The sequence below is a fragment of the Tachyglossus aculeatus genome, unplaced genomic scaffold (genome assembly GCF_015852505.1).
Source record: "Tachyglossus aculeatus isolate mTacAcu1 unplaced genomic scaffold, mTacAcu1.pri SUPER_34, whole genome shotgun sequence".
In the NCBI taxonomy this organism is placed as follows: domain Eukaryota; kingdom Metazoa; phylum Chordata; class Mammalia; order Monotremata; family Tachyglossidae; genus Tachyglossus; species Tachyglossus aculeatus.
The window spans coordinates 2,861,541-2,880,922 of record NW_024044839.1 but is presented as its reverse complement, the minus strand read 5'-3'; positions in this window follow the sequence as shown (position 1 = coordinate 2,880,922).

The window sequence follows — 19,382 nt, the reverse complement described above, 5'->3', positions numbered from 1 at the left end:
CAATAAATACGGATTGAATGAATGAATCAATCAATCGTATTTATTGAGTGCTTACTGTGTGCAGACCACTGGACTAAGCGCTTGGGAAGTACAAGTCGGCAACACATAGAGACAGCCCCTACCCAACAGCGGGCTCACAGTCCGCTCAATAAATACGATTGAAGAATGAATGGAAAATGGGGATTAAGAGTGTGAGCCCCACGTGGGACAACCTGATCAACTTGTATCCCCCAGCGCTTGGAACAGTGCTTTGCACAAAGTAAGCGCTTAATAAATACCATCATCATTATTATTATTAGACCCCCTCTTCAAAGCCCTTCTGAAATCTCATCTCCTCCGGGACGTCTTCCCTGATTCATCTCTCCTCTCCCCACCCTAGAACTCTCACAATACTTCCTTACCATCTAAACACTTGAGTATTCTTTGCACTCATATATACGGATTCATCACCCCCAGTGGCATTTACTGAGCGCCTACCATGCGAAGAACACTATACCAAAAGCTTGGGAAAATACACCACATTTGTCATCTGTTCCTTCTACATGTACTTTATTACAGTGTCTTCCTAGCTTGTTCGGTCCTTAAGGGCAGAGGTCATTGCCCTATAATGACCCAGCGCTTAGAACAGTGCTTGGTACATAGTAAGAGCTTAAATTCCAACATTATTATTTTAACTCTAGTGTACTCTCTCAAGTGCTAAATAAAGTGCTCAGCTCACAGCCCGTGCCTCAGTAAATATTATCGACTGATCGAAGAGCTGGTCTGCTTCCGAAAGCTTTGGAAACTTCCCCTCCCTGGGGTCAGATCTTTATTAATAATAATAATAACAATAATAATGATGGTATTTGTTAGGCGCTTACTATGTGCAAAGCACTGTTCTAAGCGCTGGGGAGGTTACAAGGTGATCAGGTTGTCCCACGGGGGTGGGGGTGGGGGGCTCACATTCTTAATCCCCATTTTACAGATGAGGGAACTGAGGCGCAGAGGATCAATCAATCGTATTTATTGAGCGCTTACTGTGTGCAGAGCACTGTACTAAGCGCTCGGGAAGTACAAGTTGGCAACACATAGAGACGGTCCCTACCCAACAGTGGGCTCACAGTCTAGAAGGGGGTGACAGAGAACACAACAAAACATATTAACAAAAAAAAATAAATAGAATAGATGTGTACAAGTAAAATAAATAGAGTAATAAATATGTACAAACATATATACATATATACAGGTGCTGTGGGGAAGGGAAGGAGGTAAGGTGGGAGGGTTGGACAGGGGGAGGAGGGGGAGAGGAAGGAGGGGGCTCAGTGTGGGAAGGCCTCCTGGAGGAGGTGAGCTCTCAGTAGGGCCTTGAAGGGAGGAAGAGAGCTAGCTTGGCGGATGTGGGGAGGGGGGGCATTCCGGGCCAGGGGGTGTATGGCGGATGTGTGGCGGGCCAAAAGCGAGTAAAATGGAGGAGCTGGATGTTCCCCAATACTGCAGGTGCGAGATCCAATTTTTCTTCATCAAACCGAGTAACTAAGCAGAAGCCATCATGAGGCCAAAATGAAAGGGTTCTGCTGAAGCGGTAGCCAGCCCAGACTACATGGCTCCATCTTCACGCCTCCTAAAGATGATTTCTTACTTTGTCACCGGCAGGCATTGACTGAAAACGTTTGCCTGTGGGGTGTGAGGAAACCAATCTAATAATCTGTTTTTAAGGCCCAACTCCTCCTCTAAACTCCTTGTGGGCAGGGGTCCCGTCTACCGACTCCGTTGGAGTGGACCCTCCCTAGCGTTTTGCGCGGGGCTCTCCGCAAAGCAAGTGAGCGCTCAGTACATACCAGAGATCCAACGATAACCAGCGATAGATAAGCAGTATGGCATGGGGATAGGGCACGGGCCTGGGAGTCACAAGGTTTGCTTAAGCGCTCAATAAATACGAATTAATAATAATGAATGAATGCCATTTGTCCGCTGCATGGGGACAGGGCACGGGCCTGGGAGACACAAGGTTTGCTGCCATTTGTCTGCTGCATGGGGATAATGAATAGTAAGCACTTAACAAACACCATCATTAATATCCTCATTATTATTACCCCAGCCCTTAGAACACTGCTTGGCATATAGTAAGTGCTTAACAAATACCATTATTATTATTATTGTTATCATTACCAACTCTTTTGCATTCTCCTAAGCGCTCACTACTGAGCTTTGCCCAGACCAGGCCATCAGCTCCTTGAGGAGAGAGATACTGATTTTATAGTATTCTCCCAAATGCTTGGTTCAGTTCACTGCACACAGTAGACTGGAAGCTCCTAGAGGACAGGGATCTTGTCTACAGACTATTATACTCTCTAGACTCTGACACAGAGCCCGCAGTTAATTGGAGAAGCAGCGTGGCTCAGTGGAAAGAGCCCAGGCTTTGGAGTCAGAGGTCGTGGGTTTAGATCCCGGCTCCGCCAATTGTCAGCTGTGTGACTTTGGGCAAGTCACTTCACTTCTCTGGGCCTCAGTTCCCTCATCTGGAAAATGGGGATTAAGACTGTGAGCCCCACATGGGACAATCTGATTACCTTGTAACCTCCCCAGCGCTTAGAACAGTGCTTTGCACATGGTAAGCACTTAATAAATGCTATTATTATTATTGTTATTATTATTATAAGGCACGGGCCTGGGAGTCACAAGGTTTGCTGCCATTTGTCTGCTGCATGGGGACAGGGCACGGGCCTGGGAGTCACAAGGTTTGCCGCCATTTGTCCGCTGCATGGGGACAGGGCACGGGCCTGGGAGTCACAAGGTTTGCCGCCATTTGTCCGCTGCATGGGGACAGGGCACGGGCCTGGGAGTCACGAGGTTTGCTGCCATTTGTCCGCTGCATGGGGACAGGGCACGGGCCTGGGAGTCACAGGGTTTGCTGCCATTTGTCTGCTGCATGGGGACAGGGCACAGGCCTGGGAGTCACAAGGTTTGCTGCCATTTGTCTGCTGCATGGGGACAGGGCAGGGGCCTGGGAGTCACAAGGTTTGCTGCCATTTGTCTAATGCATGGGGACAGGGCAGGGGCCTGGGAATCACAAGGTTTGCTGCCATTTGTCTGCTGCATAGGGTTAAGGCACGGGCCTGGGAGTCACAAGGTTTGCTGCTATTTGTCCGCTGCATGGGGACAGGGCACGGGCCTCGGGGTCACAAGGTTTGCTGCCATTTGTCCGCTGCATGGGGACAGGGTACGGGCCTGGGAGTCACAAGGTTTGCTTCCGTTTGTCTGCTGCATGGGGACAGGGCACGGGCCTGGGAGTCACAAGGTTTGCTGCCATGTGTCTGCTGCATGGGGACAGGGCAGGGGCCTGGGAATCACAAGGTTTGCTGCCATTTGTCTGCTGCATAGGGTTAAGGCACGGGCCTGGGAGTCACAAGGTTTGCTGCTATTTGTCCGCTGCATGGGGACAGGGCACGGGCCTCGGGGTCACAAGGTTTGCTGCCATTTGTCCGCTGCATGGGGACAGGGTATGGGCCTGGGAGTCACAAGGTTTGCTTCCGTTTGTCTGCTGCATGGGGACAGGGCACGGGCCTGGGAGTCACAAGGTTTGCTGCCATGTGTCTGCTGCATGGGGACAGGGCACGGGCCTGGGAGTCACAAGGTTTGCTGCCATTTGTCTGCTGCATAGGGTTAGGGCACGAGCCTGGGAGTCACAAGGTTTGCTGCCATTTGTCCGCTGCATGGGGACAGGGCATGGGCCTGGGAGTCACAAGGTTTGCTGCCATTTGTCCGCTGCATGGGGACAGGGCACGGGCATGGGAGTCACAAGGTTTGCTGCCATTTGGCCGTTGCATGGGGACTGGGAACGGGCCTGGGAGTCACAAGGTTTGCTGCCATTTGTCTGCTGCATAGGTTTAGGGCACGGGCCTGGGGGTCACGAGGTTTGCTGCCATTTGTCTGCTGCATAGTGTTAGAGTACGGGCCTGGGTGTCAGGAGGTTTACTGCCATTTGTCTGCTGCATGGGGTTAGGGCACGGGCCTTGGAGTCACAAGGTTTGCTGCCAGTTGTCCGCTGCATGGGGACAGGGCACGGTCCTGGGAGTCACAAGGTTTGCTGCCATTTGTCCGCTGCATGGGGACAGGGCACGGGCCTGGCAGTCAGAAGGTTTGCTGCCACTTGTCTGCTGCATTGGGTTAGGGTACGGGCCTGGGAGTCAGGAGGTTTGCTGCCATTTGTCTGCTGCATGGGGACAGGGCACGGGCCTGGGTGTCACAAGGTTTGCTGCCAATTGTCTGCTTCATGGGGACAGGGCACAGACCTGGGAGTCACAAGGTTTGCTGCCATTTGTCTGCTGCATGGGGTTAGGGCACGGGCCTGGGAGTCAAAAGGATTGCTGCCATTTGTCTGCTGCATGGGGACAGGGCACGGGCCTGGGAGTCACAAGGTTTGCTGCCATTTGTCCGCTGCATGGGGACAGGGCACGGGCCTGGGAGTCACAAGTTTTGCTGCCATTTGTCTGCTGCACAGGGACAGGGCACGGGCCTGGGAGTCAGAAGTTTTGCTGCCACTAGTCTGCTGCATAGGGTTAGAGCACGGGCCTGGGAGTCACAAGGTTTACTGCCATTTGTCCGCTGCATGGGGACAGGGCACGGGCCTGGGAGTCACGAGGTTTGCTGCCACTTGTCCGCTGCATGGGGACAGGGCACGGGCCTGGGAGTCACAAGGCATGCCACCATTTGTCTGCTGCATGGGGACAGGGCACGGGCCTGGGAGTCACAAGGCATGCCACCATTTGTCTGCTGCATGGGGACAGGGCACGGGCCTGGGAGTCACAAGGTTTGCTGCCATTTGTCTGCTGCATGGGGACAAATGGCAGGCATCAGCCTTCTCTCTGATCTCCAATCCTCGTGTCTCTCCCCACTTCAATCCATACTTCATGCTGCTGCCCGGATTATCTTTGTCCAGAAACGCTCTGGGCATATTACTCCCCTCCTCAAAAATCTCCAGTGGCTACCAATCAATCTGCGCATCAGGCAGAAACTCCTCACCTTCTCCATCACCTCGCCCCCTCCTACCTCTCCTCCCTTCTCTCCTCCTACAGCCCACCCCGCACCCTCTGCTCCTCTGCCGCTAATCTCCTCACCGTACCTCGTTCACGCCTGTCCCGCCATCGACCCCCGGCCCACATCATCCCCTGGGCCCGGAATGCCCTCCCTCTGCCCATCCGCCAAGCTAGCTCTCTTCCTCCTGTCAAGGCCCTACTGAGAGCTCACCTCCTCCAGGAGGCCTTCCCAGACTGAGCCCCTTCCTTCCTCTCCCCCTCGTCCCCCTCTCCATCCCCCCATCTTACCTCCTTCCCTTCCCCACAGCACCTGTATATATGTATATATGTTTGTACATATTTATTACTCTATTTATTTATTTATTTATTTATTTATTTTACTTGTACATATCTATTCTATTTATTTTATTTTGTTAGTATGTTTGGTTTTGTCTCCCCCTTTTAGACTGTGAGCCCACTGTTGGGTAGGGACTGTCTCTATATGTTGCCAATTTGTACTTCCCAAGCGCTTAGTACAGTGCTCTTCACACAGTAAGCGCTCAATAAATACGATTGATTGATTGATTGATTCCCACTTGTCCGCTGCATGTGGTTAGGGCACGGGTCTGGGAGTCACAAGATTTGCTGCCATTTGTCTGCTGCATAGCATTAGGGCTCGGGCCTGGGAGTCACGAGGTTTGCTGCCATTTGTCTGCTGCATAGGGTTAGGGCACGGGCCTGGGAGTCACAAGGTTTGTTGCCATTTGTCCGCTTCATGGAGACAGGGCACGGGCCTGGGAGTCACAAGGTTTGCTGCCATTAGTCTGCTGCATGGGGTTAGGGCAGGGGCCTGGGAGTCAGGAGGTTTGCTGCCATTCGTCTGCTGCATGGGGTCAGGGTATGGGCCTGGGAGTCACAAGGTTTGCTGCCATTTGTCTGCTCCATAGGGTCAGGGCACAGGCCTGGGAGTCACAAGGTTTGCTGCCATTTGTCCGCTGCATGGGGACAGTGCACGGGCCTGGGAGTCACAAGGTTTGCTGCCATTTGTCCGCTGCATGGGGACAGTGCACGGGCCTGGGAGTCACAAGGTTTGCTGCCATTTGTCTGGTGCATAGGGATGGGGCACAGGCCTGGGAGTCACAAGGTTTGCTGCCATTTGTCTGCTGCATGGGGACAGGGCATGGGCCTGGGAGTCACAAGGTTTGCTGCCATTTGTCTGCTGCATGGGGTTAGGGCACGGGCCTGAGAGTCAAAATATTTGCTGCCATTTGTCTGCTGCATAGGGTTAGGGCACGGGCCTGGGAGTCACAAGGTTTGCTGCCATTTGTCTGGTGCATGGGGACAGGGCACGGGCCTGGGAGTCACAAGGTTTGCTGCCATTTGTCTGCTGCATAGGGTTAGGGCACGGGCCTGGGAGTCAAAACGTTTGCTGCCATTTGTCCTCTGCATAGGGATAGGGCACAGGCCTGGGAGTCACAAGGTTTGCCGCCATTTGTCTGCTGCATAGGGACAGGGCACAGGCCTGGGAGTCACAAGGTTTGCTGCCATTTTCCTGCTGCATGGGGACAGGGCACGGGCCTGGGAGTCACAAGGTTTGCTGCCATTTGTCCGCTGCATAGGGTTAGGGCAGGGGCCTGGGAGTCACAAGGTCTGCTGCCAATTGTCTGCTGCATGGGGTTAGGGCACGGGGCTGGGAGTCACAAGGTTTGTTGCCGTTAGTCCGCTGCATGGGGTTAGGGCACGGGCCTGGGAGTCACAAGGTTTGCTGCCATTTTCCTGCTGCATGGGGACAGGGCACGGGCCTGGGGGTCACAAGGTTTGCTGCCATTTGTCTGCTGCATGGGGACAGGGCACGGGCCTGGGAGTCACAAGGTTTGCTGCCATTTGTCCGCTGCATAGGGATCCGCCAAGCTAGCTCTCTTCCTCCCTTCAAGGCCCTACTGAGAGCTCACCTCCTCCAGGAGGCCTTCCCACACTGAGCCCCTTCCTTCCTCTCCCCCTCCTCCCCCTCTCCATCCCCCCATCTTACCTCCTTCCCTTCCCCACAGCACTTGTATATATGTATATATGTTTCTACATATTTATTACTCTATTTATTTATTTTACTTCTACATATCTATTCTATTTATTTTATTTTGTTAGTATGGTTGGTTTTGCTCTCTGTCTCCCCCTTTTAGACTGTGAGCCCACTGTTGGGTAGGGACTGTCTCTATATGTTGCCAGCTTGGACTTCCCAAGCGCTTAGTACAGTGCTCCGCACACAGTAAGTGCTCAATAAATAAGATTGCTTGATTGATAGGGCACAGGCCTGGGAGTCACAAGGTTTCTGCCATTTGTCTGCTGCATGGGGTTAGGGCACGGGCCTGGGAGTCACAAGTTTTGCTGCCATTTGTTTGCTGCATGGGGTTAGGGCACGGGCCTGGGAGTCACAAGCTTTGCTGCCATTAGTCTGCTGCATACGGATCCGCCAGGCTAGCTCTCTTCCTCCCTTCAAGGCCCTACTGAGAGCTCACCTCCTCCAGGAGGCCTTCCCACACTGAGCCCCTTCCTTCCTCTCCCCCTCCTCCCCCTCTCCATCCCATCTTACCTCCTTCCCTTCCCCACAGCACCTGTATATATGTATATATGTTTCTACATATTTATTACTCTATCTATTTATTTATTTATTTTACTTGTACATATCTATTCTATTTATTTTATTTTGTTAGTATAGTTGGTTTTGTTCTCTGTCTCCCCCTTTTAGACTGTGAGCCCACTGTAGCGTAGGGACTGTCTGTATATGTTGCCGACTTTTACTTCCCAAGCGCTTAGTACAGTGCTCCGCACACAGTAAGCGCTCAATAAATACGATTGATTGATTGATAGGGCACGGGCCTGGGGGTCAAAAGGTTTGCTGCCATTTGTCTGCTGCATGGGGTTAGGGTACAGGCCGGGGAGTCACAAGCTTTGCTGCAATTTGTCTGCTGCATGGGGTTAGGGTACGGGCCTGGGAGTCACAAGCTTTGCTGCCATTTGTTTGCTGCATAGGGATCCGCCAAGCTAGCTCTCTTCCTCCCTTCAAGGCCCTACTGAGAGCTCACCTCCTCCTGGAGGTCTTCCCACACTGAGCCCCTTCCTTCCTCACCACCTCCTCCCTCTCTCCACCCCCCCATCTTACCTCCTTCCCTTCTCCACAGCACCTGTATATATGTATATATGTTTCTACATATTTATTACTCTATTTATTTATTTATTTTACTTGTACATATCTATTCTATTTATTTTATTTTGTTAGTATGGTTGGTTTTGTTCTGTCTCCCCCTTTCAGACTGTGAGCCCACTGTTGGGTAGGGACTGTATATGTTGCCAACTTGTACTTCCCAAGAGCTTAGTACAGTGCTCTGCACACAGTAAGCACTCAATAAATACGATTGATTGATTGACTGATTACCATTTGTCTGCTGCATGGGGTTAGGGCACGGGCCTGGGAGTCACAAGGTTTGCTGCCGTTAGTTCGCTGCATGGGGTTAGGGAACAGGCCTGGGAGTCACAAGGTTTGCTGCCATTTGTCCGCTGCATGGGGACAGGGCATGGGCCTGGGAGTCACAAGGTTTGCTGCCATTTGTCCGCTGCATGGGGACAGGGCACGGGCCTGGGAGTCACGAGGTTTGCTGCCATTTGTCCACTGCATGGGGACAGGGCATGGGCCTGGGAGTCACAAGGTTTGCTGCCATTTGTCCACTGCATAGGGTTAGGGCATGGGCCTGGGAGTCACAAGGTTTGCTGCCATTTGCCCGCTGCATGGGGACAGTGCACGGGCCTGGGAGTCACACGGTTTGCTGCCATTTTCCTGCTGCATGGGGACAGGGCACGGGCCTGGGAGTCACAAGGTTTGCTGCCATTTTCCTGCTGCATGGGGACAGGGCACGGGCCAGGGAGTCACAAGGTTTGCTGCCATTTGTCTGCTGCATGGGGACAGGGCACGGGCCTGGGAGTCACAAGGTTTGCTGCCATTTGTCTGCTGCATGGGGACAGGGCATGGGCCTGGGAGTCACAAGGTTTGCTGCCATTTGTCCGCTGCATGGGGAAATGAATAGTAAGCACTTAACAAACACCATCATTATTATCCTCATTATTATTACCCCAGCCCTTAGAACACTGCTTGGCATATAGTAAGCGCTTAACAAATAACATTATTATTATTATTGTTATCATTACCAACTCTTTTGCATTCTCCTAAGTGCTCAGTACCGAGCTTTGCCCAGACCAGGCCATCAGCTCCTTGAGGAGAGAGATACTGATTTTATACTATTCTCCCAAATGCTTGGTTCAGTTCACTGCACACAGTAGACTGGAAGCTCCTAGATGACAGGGATCTTGTCTATAGACTATTACACTCTCTAGACTCTGACACAGAGCCCGCAGTTAATTGGAGAAGCAGCGCGGCTCAGTGGAAAGAGCCCAGGCTTTGGAGTCAGAGGTCGTGGGTTTAGATCCCAGCTCCGCCAATTGTCAGATGTGTGACTTTGGGCAAAGTCACTTCACTTCTCTGGGCCTCAGTTCCCTCATCTGTAAAATGGGGATTAAGACTGTGAGCCCCACATGGGACAATCTGATTACCTTGTAACCTCCCCAGCGCTTAGAACAGTGCTTTGCACATAGTAAATGCTTAATAAATGCCATTATTATTATTATTATAAGGCATGGGCCTGGGAGTCACAAGGTTTGCTGCCATTTGTCTGCTGCATGGCGTTAGGGCACGGGCCTGGAAGTCAGGGAGTTTACTGCCATTTGTCTGGTGCATGGGGACAGGGCACGGGCCTGGGAGTCAGAAGGTTTGCTGCCATTTGTCTGCTGCATGGGGTTAGGGCAGGGGCCTGGGAGTCACAAGGTTTGCTGCCATTTGTCTGCTGCATAGGGACAGGGCACAGGCCTGGGAGTCACAAGGTTTGCTGCCATTTGTCCACTGCATAGGGACAGGGCACAGGCTTGGGAGTCACAAGGTTTGCCGCCATTTGTCTGCTGCATAGGGTTAGGGCACGGGCCTGGGAGTCACAAGGTTTGCCGCCTTTTGTCTGCTGCATAGGGACAGGGCACGGGCCTGGGAGTCACAAGGTTTGCTGCCATTTGTCTGCTGCATGGGGACAGGGCACGGGCCTGGGAGTCACAAGGTTTGCTGCCATTTGTCTGCTGCATGGGGTTAGGGCACGGGCCTGGGGGTCACAAGGTTTGCTGCCATTCGTCTGCTGCATAGGGTTAGGGCACGGGCCTGGGAGTCACAAGGTTTGCTGCCATTTGTCCGCTGCATGGGGACAGGGCACGGGCCTGGGAGTCACAAGGTTTGCTGCCATTTGTCCGCTGCATAGGGTTAGGGCACGGGCCTGGGAGTCACAAGGTTTGCTGCCATTTGTCTGCTGCATGGGGACAGGGCACGGGCCTGGGAGTCACAAGGTTTGCTGCCATTTGTCTGCTGCATGGGGACAGGGCACGGGCCTGGGAGTCACAAGGTTTGCTGCCATTTGTCCGCTGCATAGGGTTAGGGCACGGGCCTGGAAGTCAGGACGTTTGCTGCCATTTGTCCACTGCATGGGGTTAGGGCACGGGCCTGGGAGTCACAAGGTTTGCTGCCATTTGTCTGCTGCATGGGGACAGGGCACGGGCCTGGGAGTCACAAGGTTTGCTGCCATTTGTCCGCTGCATGGGGACAGGGCACAGGCTTGGGAGTCACAAGGTTTGCTGCCATTTGTCTGCTGCATGGGGACAGGGTACGGGCCTGGGAGTCACAAGGTTTGCCGCCATTTGTCCGCTGCATGGGGACAGGGCACAGGCCTGGGAGTCACAAGGTTTGCTGCCATTTGTCTGCTGCATAGGGACAGGGCACGGGCCTGGGAGTCACAAGGTTTGCTGCCTTGAACGAGTTGTCTACACGCGCTGCCTCGAATTCCGCAACAACAACTTTCTCTCGACCCCCTTCAGTCTGGCTTCCATCCCCTACATTCCACGGAAACTGCCCTCTCAAAGGTCACCAATGACCTCCTGCTTGCAAAATCCAACGGCTCATACTCCGTCCTAATCCTCCTCGACCTCTCGGCTGCCTTCGACACTGTGGACCACCCTCTTCTCCTCAACACGCTATCTGACCTTGGCTTCACAGACTCCGTCCTCTCCTGGTTCTCCTCTTATCTCTCCGGTCGTTCATTCTCAGTCTCCTTTGCGGGCTCCTCCTCCCCCCTCCCATCCCCTTTCTGTGGGGGTTCCCCAAGGTTCAGTGCTTGGTCCCCTTCTGTTCTCGATCTACACGCATTCCCTTGGTGACCTCATTCGCTCCCACGGCTTCAACTATCATCTCTATGCTGATGACACCCAGATCTCCATCTCTGCCCCTGCTCTCTCCCCCTCTCTCCAGGCTCGCATCTCCTCCTGCCTTCAGGACACCTCTATCTGGATGTCTGCCTGCCACCTAAAACTCAACATGTCCAAGATGGAACCCCTTGTCTCCACTCCCAAACCCTCCCCTCTCCCTGACTTTCCCATCTCTGTTGATGGCACTACCATCCTTCCCGTCTCACAAGCCCGCAACCTTGGTGTCATCCTCGACTCCGCTCTCTCATTCACCCCTCACATCCAAGCCGTCACCAAAACCTGCCGGTCTCAGCTCCGCAACATTGCCAAGATCCGCCCTTTCCTCTCCATCCATACCGCTACCCTGCTCATTCAAGCTCTCATCCTGTCCTGTCTGGACTACTGCATCAGCCTTCTCTCCGATCTCCCATCCTCGTGTCTCTCCCAACTTCAATCCATACTTCATGCTGCTGCCTGGATTGTCTTTGTCCAGAAACTCTCTGGGCATGTTACTCCCCTCCTCAAAAATCTCCAGTGGCTACCAATCAATCTGCGCATCAAGCAGAAACACCTCACCCTGGGCTTCAAGGGTCTCCATCCCCTCGGCCCCTCCTACCTCACCTCCCTTCTCTCCTTCTACAGCCCACCCCGCACCCTCTGCTCCTCCGCCGCTAATCTCCTCACCGTACCTCGTTCTCGCCTGTCCCGCCATCGACCCCCGGCCCACGTCATCCCCCGGGCCTGGAATGCCCTCCCTCTGCCCATCCGCCAAGCTAGCTCTCTTCGTCCCTTCAAGGCCCTACTGAGAGCTCACCTCCTCCAGGAGGCCTTCCCACACTCAGCCCCTTCCTTCCTCTCCCCCTCCTCCCCCTCTCCATCCCCCCATCTTACCTCCTTCCCTTCCCCACAGCACCTGTATATATGTATATATGTTTCTACATATTTATTACTCTATTTATTTATTTTACTTGTACATATCTATTCTATTTATTTTATTTTGTTAGTATGTTTGGTTTTGTTCTCTGTCTCCCCCTTTTAGACTGTGAGCCCACTGTTGGGTAGGGACTGTCTCTATATGTTGCCGACTTGTACTTCCTAAGCGCTTAGTACAGTGCTCCTCACACAGTAAGCGCTCAATAAATACGATTGATTGATTGATAGGGCACGGGCCTGGGAGTCACAAGCTTTGCTGCCATTTGTCTGCTGCATGGGGTTAGGGTACGGGCCTGGGAGTCACAAGCTTTGCTGCCATTTGTCTGCTGCATAGGGATCCGCCAAGCTCGCTCTCTCCCTCCCTTCAAGGCCCTACTGAGAGCTCACCTCCTCCAGGAGGCCTTCCCACACTGAGCCCCTTCCTTCCTCTCCCCCTCTTCCCCCCTCCATCCCCCCATCTTACCTCCTTCCCTTCCCCACAACACCTGTATATATGTATATATGTTTGTACATATTTATTACTCTATTTACTTTACTTGTACATATCTATTCTATTTATTTTATTTTGTTAGTATATTTGGTTTTGTTCTCTGTCTCCCCCTTTTAGACTGTGAGCCCACTGTTGGGTAGGGACTGTCTCTATATGTTGCCGACTTGTACTTCCCAAGCGCTTAGTACAGTGCTCCGCACACAGTAAGCGCTCAATAAATACGATTGATTGATTGATAGGGCACGGGCCTAGGGGTCACAAGGTTTGCTGCCATTTGTCTGCTGCATGGGGTTAGGGTACGGGCTGGGGAGTCACAAGCTTTGCTGCAATTTGTCTGCTGCATGGGGTTAGGACACGGGCCTGGGAGTCACAAGCTTTGCTGCCATTAGTCTGCTGCATAGGGATCCGCCAAGCTAGCTCTCTTCCTCCCTTCAAGGCCCTACTGAGAGCTCACCTCCTCCTGGAGGTCTTCCCACACTGAGCTCCTTCCTTCCTCTCCCCCTCCTCCCCCTCTCCATCCCCCCATCTTACCTCTTTCCCTTCTCCACAGCACCTATATATATGTATATATGTTTCTACATATTTATTACTCTATCTATTTATTTTACTTGTACATATCTATTCTATTTATTTTATTTTGTTAGTATGGTTGGTTTTGTTCTCTGTCTCCCCCTTTTAGACTGTGAGCCCACTGTTGGGTAGGGACTGTCTCTATATGTTGCCGACTTGTACTTCCCAAGCGCTTAGTACAGTGCTCCGCACACAGTAAGCACTCAATAAATATGATTGATTGATAGGGCACGGGCCTGGGAGTCACAAGGTTTGCTGCCATTTGTCTGCTGCATGGGGTTAGGGCACGGGCCTGGGAGTCAGAAGGTTTGCTGCCATTTGTCTGCTGCATGGGGTTAGGGCACGGGCCTGAGAGTCAGAAGGTTTGCTGCCATTTGTCTGCTGCATAGGGACAGGACACGGGCCTGGGAGTCACAAGGTTTGCTGCCATTTGTCTGCTGCATGGGGACAGGGCACAGGCCTGGGAGTCACAAGGTTTGCTGCCATTCTACTGCATAGGGTTAGGGCACGGGCCTGGGAGTCACAAGGTTTGCTGCCATTTGTCCGCTGCATGGGGACAGGGCACAGGCCTGGGAGTCACAAGGTTTGCTGCCATTTGTCCGCTGCATGGGGACAGGGCACAGGCCTGGGAGTCACAAGGTTTGCTGCCATTTGTCCGCTGCATGGGGACAGGGCACAGGCCTGGGAGTCACAAGGTTTGCTGCCATTTGTCCGCTGCATGGGGACAGGGCACAGGCCTGGGAGTCACAAGGTTTGCTGCCATTTGTCCACTGCATAGGGTTAGGGCACGGGCCTGGGAGTCACAAGGTTTGCTGCCATTTGTCCGCTGCATGGGGACAGGGCACGGGCCTGGGAGTCACAAGGTTTGCTGCCATTTGTCCACTGCATGGGGACAGGACACGGGCCTGGGAGTTACAAGGTTTGCTGCCATTCTACTGCATAGGGACAGGGCACAGGCCTGGGAGTCACAAGGTTTGCTACCATTTGTCTGCTGCATGGGGACAGGGCACGGGCCTGGGAGTCACAAGGTTTGCTGCCATTTGTCTGCTGCATAGGGACAGGGCACGGGCCTGGGAGTCACAAGGTTTGCTGCCATTTGTCTGCTGCATGGGGACAGGGCACGGGCCTGAGAGTCACAAGGTTTGCTGCCATTTGTCTGCTGCATGGGGACAGGGCACGGGACAGGGAGACACAAGGTTTGCTGCCATTTGTCCGCTGCATGGGGACAGGGCATGGGCCTGGGAGTCAGGAGGTTTGCTGCCATTTGTCCGCTGCATGGGGACAGGGCACGGGCCTGGGAGTCACAAGGTTTGCTGCCATTTGTCTGCTGCATGGGGACAGGGCACGGGCCTGGGAGTCAGGAAGTTGGCTGCCATTTGTCTGCTGCGTAGGGTTAGGGCACGGGCCTGGCAGTCACAAGGTTTGCTGAATGACCTTGGGCGAGTCACTCAACTCCGTGGCTCAGTGGAAAGAGCCAGGGCTTTGGAGTCAGAGGTCGTGGGTTCAAATCCTGCCTCCCCCACTTGTCAGCTGTGTGACTTTGGGCAAGTCACTTCACTTCTCTGGGCCTCAGTTCCCTCATCTGTAAAATGGGGATTAAGACTGTGAGCCCCACTTGGGACAACCTGATCACCTTGTATCCTCCCCAGTGCTTAGAACAGTGCTCTGCACACAGTAAGCACTTAACAAATGCCATCATTATCATTATTATTTTATTAGTATGTATTAAGCGCTTACTGTGTGCAGAGCACTGTATTAAACGCTTGGGAGAGGACAGTACGACAATCAACAGACACATTCCCCACCCGTAACGAGCTTACGGTCTACAGGTCCCAAGGGTCTCCTTCCGACAAGGTTTTCATCTCCTAAGCAGATCCTCGGAACAGGAAGATTTTCCCGAGAGCTTTGTTGGCAGAGTCACTGTGATGCGAAAAGACATTTGCCTTGTTTATTCCCCCTCCCCGCCCCCGCCCCATCTGTAAAATTGAAGATTAATAACGGTGGGCACTGCGGGGGTTGCTTAATTAATGACTGTGAAGTGCTTAGAAAATTCCAAATGCAATATAAATGCTAATTATTATGCTGAGTTATGCAATCCAAGACATCAGGGTGCTGCCCTCCTCCACTTCAAGTACTCTTCCCCCAGCTCAGCTGCTAACTGTTTTCAACTCTGTTGAACTGTATTTTCCCCGGCGCTTAGTACAGTGCTCCTAATGTTTTGTTTTGTTCTCTGTCTCCCCCTTCTAGACTGTGAGCCCACTGTTGGGTAGGGACCATCTCTATAGGTTGCCAACTTGGACTTCCCAAGCGCTTAGTACAGTGCTCTGCACACAGTAAGCACTCAATAAATACGATTGAATGAATGAACAGTTAGGCACTTAATAAATACCAGCGATGGATTGATTTTAATGACTGTCTCCCGCTCTAAACTGCAAGCTCCTTACGGGCAGGGGGCGTTTCTACTAACAGATGTAGAAGCGCTTAGTACAGTGCTCTGCACACAATAAGCGCTCAATAAATATGATTGATTGAAGAGAAGAGAAGCAAGAGAAGCAGTGTGGCTCAGTGGAAAGAGCCCGGGCTTTGGAGTCAGAGGTCGTGGGATCAAATCCCGGCTCCGCCAACTGTCAGTCGCTTACCTTCTCCGGGCCTCAGTTCCCTCATCTGTAAAATGGGGGTTAAGACTGTGAGCCCCCCGTGGGACAACCTGATCACCTTGTAACCTCCCCAGTGCTTAGAACAGTGCTTTGCACATAGTAAGCGCTTAATAAATGCCATTAAAAAAAAGATGTATCGGACTCTCCTAAGCGCTTGGTTCAGTGCTCTGCACACAGGAAGTGCTCAATAAATAAGATTGACAGGAGTATTTCAATGTCTCGAGGAAACCGGGGTCCTGAGTTGCCAACTTGTACTTCCCAAGCGCTCAGTACAGTGCTCTGCACACAGTAAGCACTCAATAAATACGATTGAATGAATGAATGAACTGTATCTACCCTGCTGAAGCAGTGAAGCAGCATAACCTAGTGGGAAGACTCCAAGTCTGGGAGTCAGAGGATCTGGGTTCTAATCCCGGATTTGCCTCTTACTGGCTGTGTGACCTAGGCCAAGTCACTTTCCTGTGCCTCAGTTCCCTCACCTGCAAAGTGGAGATTCTATACCTGTTCTCCTTCGTACTTTGAATGTGGGCCCAGACCTGATTATCTTGTATCTGCCCCAGTCAAGCGCTTAGTCCAGTGCTCTGCACACAGTAAGCGCTCAATAAATACGATTGAATGAATAGTACAGCGCTTGGACGCCTGTTTACTTGTTTTGATGTCTGTCTCCCCCTTCTAGATTGTAAACTCGGTGTGGGCAGGGATTGTGTCTCTTTGTTGCTGAATTGTACTTTCCAAGCACTTAGTACAGTGCTCTGCACACAGTAAGCGCTCAATACGATCGATCGAATGAACAGTAAGCTTTTAAATACCACAATTATAAAATTATTATTAGAAGGTTGGAGCAGGTGGTTTATCTACAAGGAAAATCTTTTGGCGTTGACCTTTCCATCATGGACTACTAATAACTGGAAATTTGTTGGCAGAGACGCAGCAAGGCCTAGAGGATGGAGCAGGTCGGAAGGACCTGGGTTCATTCATTCATTCAATCACATTTATTGAGCGCTTACTGTGTGCAGAGCACTGTACTAAGCGCTTGGGAAGTACAAGTCGGCAACATATAGAGACGGTCCCTACCCAACAGCGGGCTCACAGTCTAGAAGTCAAGATCAAGGAAGGAAAGCAATGGAACAAGATGTTAAAATAGTCTACAAGACTTGGTGCAGGAGGAATCCACCACTTGTTGATTGTGTGACCTTGGGTTAGTCAACTTCTCTGTACTTCACTTACCTCATCTGTAAAATGGGGATTAAGACTCGTGAGCCCCATGCGGAACACAGACTGTGTCCCACCAGATTAGTTTGTATCTACCCCAGAGCTTAGTAGTAATAATAATAATAATAATGATGGTATTTGTTAAGCGCTTCCTATGTGCAAAGCACTGTTCTGAGCGCTGGGGGGGGATACAAGGTGATCAGGTTGTCCCAGTGGGGCTCACAGTCTTCATCCCCATTTTACAGATGAGGTAACTGAGGCACAGAGAAGTGGCTTGCCCAAGGTCACACAGCTAAGTGGTGGAGTCAGAGGTCATGGGTTCAAATCCCGACTCCGCCGCGTGTCTGCTGTGTGCCTTTGGGCAAGTCCCTTAACTTCTCTAAGCCTCAGTTACCTCATCTGTAAAATGGGGATGAAGACTGTGAGCCCCATGTGGGACAACCTGATCACCCTGTATCCTCCCCAGCGCTTAGAACAGTGCTTTGCACAGAGTAAGCGATTAACAAATGCCATCATTATTATTACTATTATGACCTCTGACTCCCAAGCCCGGGTTGCTTCTCAGTGCCTTGGCGGATAGTAAGCGCTTAAATGCCATTAAAAAAAAAAAAAATGTTTCCCGAGTGGAGTTGGTAGAAATCATTTTTCTAAATAATCCCAGGCCTGGAGAGGAACTGAAACAACTCGTGGCTGTGTCAGCTAACAAATTACCCAATCCCATTCCCATAACGAGGACTAAATTATTCACCCAGAAGCTTCGGGAAGGGAGAGGGCAAAATGAGCTCTGGAGATTTATAGTACGGCCCCAGCTGCTGTCTCTGTTAGAGTCCAGCGAAAAAGAAAAGTGCGGGACACTCGCACAAGGTGGGTTAGTGCCATAAAGTCTGGCTCTCAGACTTTAAGTCTGGCTTAAGCACGGTAGGCAAGGCTAGGCCGGCACATCTCCCCCAGGAGGTCTGCCCTGATAAATTCCTCATTTCCCCATCCCGGCCCCTCTTCCCTGGAACCTGGAATTTCAACATTTGGGCACATTGCCCACTCCCACCGGAGAAGCAGCACGGTCGAGTGGTCAGAGCACAGTCCTGGGACTCAGAAGGTCATGGGTTCTAATCCCCACTCTCCTACTTGTCTGCTGAGTGACCTTGGGCAAGTCACTTTTTTTTTCAGTGGTATTTAAGCACTTACTATGTGCAAAGCACTGTCACTTCATTTCTCTGGGCCTCAGTTACCTCATCTCTAAAGTGGGGATGGAGAGCGTGAGCCCCACGTGGGACAGGGACTGTGTCCGATTTGCTGGTATCCACCCCAATCAATCGTATTTACTGAACGCTTACTGTGTGCAGAGCACTGTACTAAGCGCTTGGGAAGTACAATTTGGCAACATATAGAGACAGTCCCTACCCAACAGTGGGCTCACAGTCTAAAAGGGGGAGACAGAGAACAACAGTGCCTGGAACATAGTAAGCACTTAAATACCACAATTATTATTATTATTAAGTACATATCTTTATACTCCATTGCTTCTTCCTCCCTACAGTTTATCTTAGCGCCCATAAGCTCCTCCAAAGCGGGGATTGTATCTCCGAATTCTACTGGACTCCTCCAAGCACTCAGTAAAGTGCTCTTCACGCAGGAAGCGCTAAATAAATATGATTGAGTGCCTTTTCTGTAGCTCGGTGCCGTACTCTGTCCAATAATAATGATAACTAACTGTGGTATTTGTTAGGTGCTTACTGCTTGCCGAGCGCTGTACAAAGCAATGGGAAAGATATAAGATAACCCGTTCCCCCCTGACGGGGCTCACAGAGTAAGCAGGAGGGAGACTAGGATTGACTCCCCATTTAAAATCCCTTCAAACGGAAGTCTTCCCCTGAGCTCCGGTCAGTTCCCTATCGGGCCCAGCGGTCACCAGGGAGTAAAACGGGATGGAAAATTGAGGGGCAAAGAGACATTTATTTAAGCGGGAATTACAACGGCCAAAAAACTCCCCCTCCGCCGCGTCCTAGGCCGAGCTCACGTCGAGACGCGGAGTCACCAAGCGGCCGGACGGGACGGTTGAGACTCTGAGAAAGTACAAAATTTTATACAAAAGTCCTTCATAAAAAACAGAACGGAAAAAAAATGCAGCGTAGTTATACAGGTCCTCACCTGACCTGCAGAGAGTGGCTACTATTAAGGCACGGAACAACTGAGGAAAGGCATCGG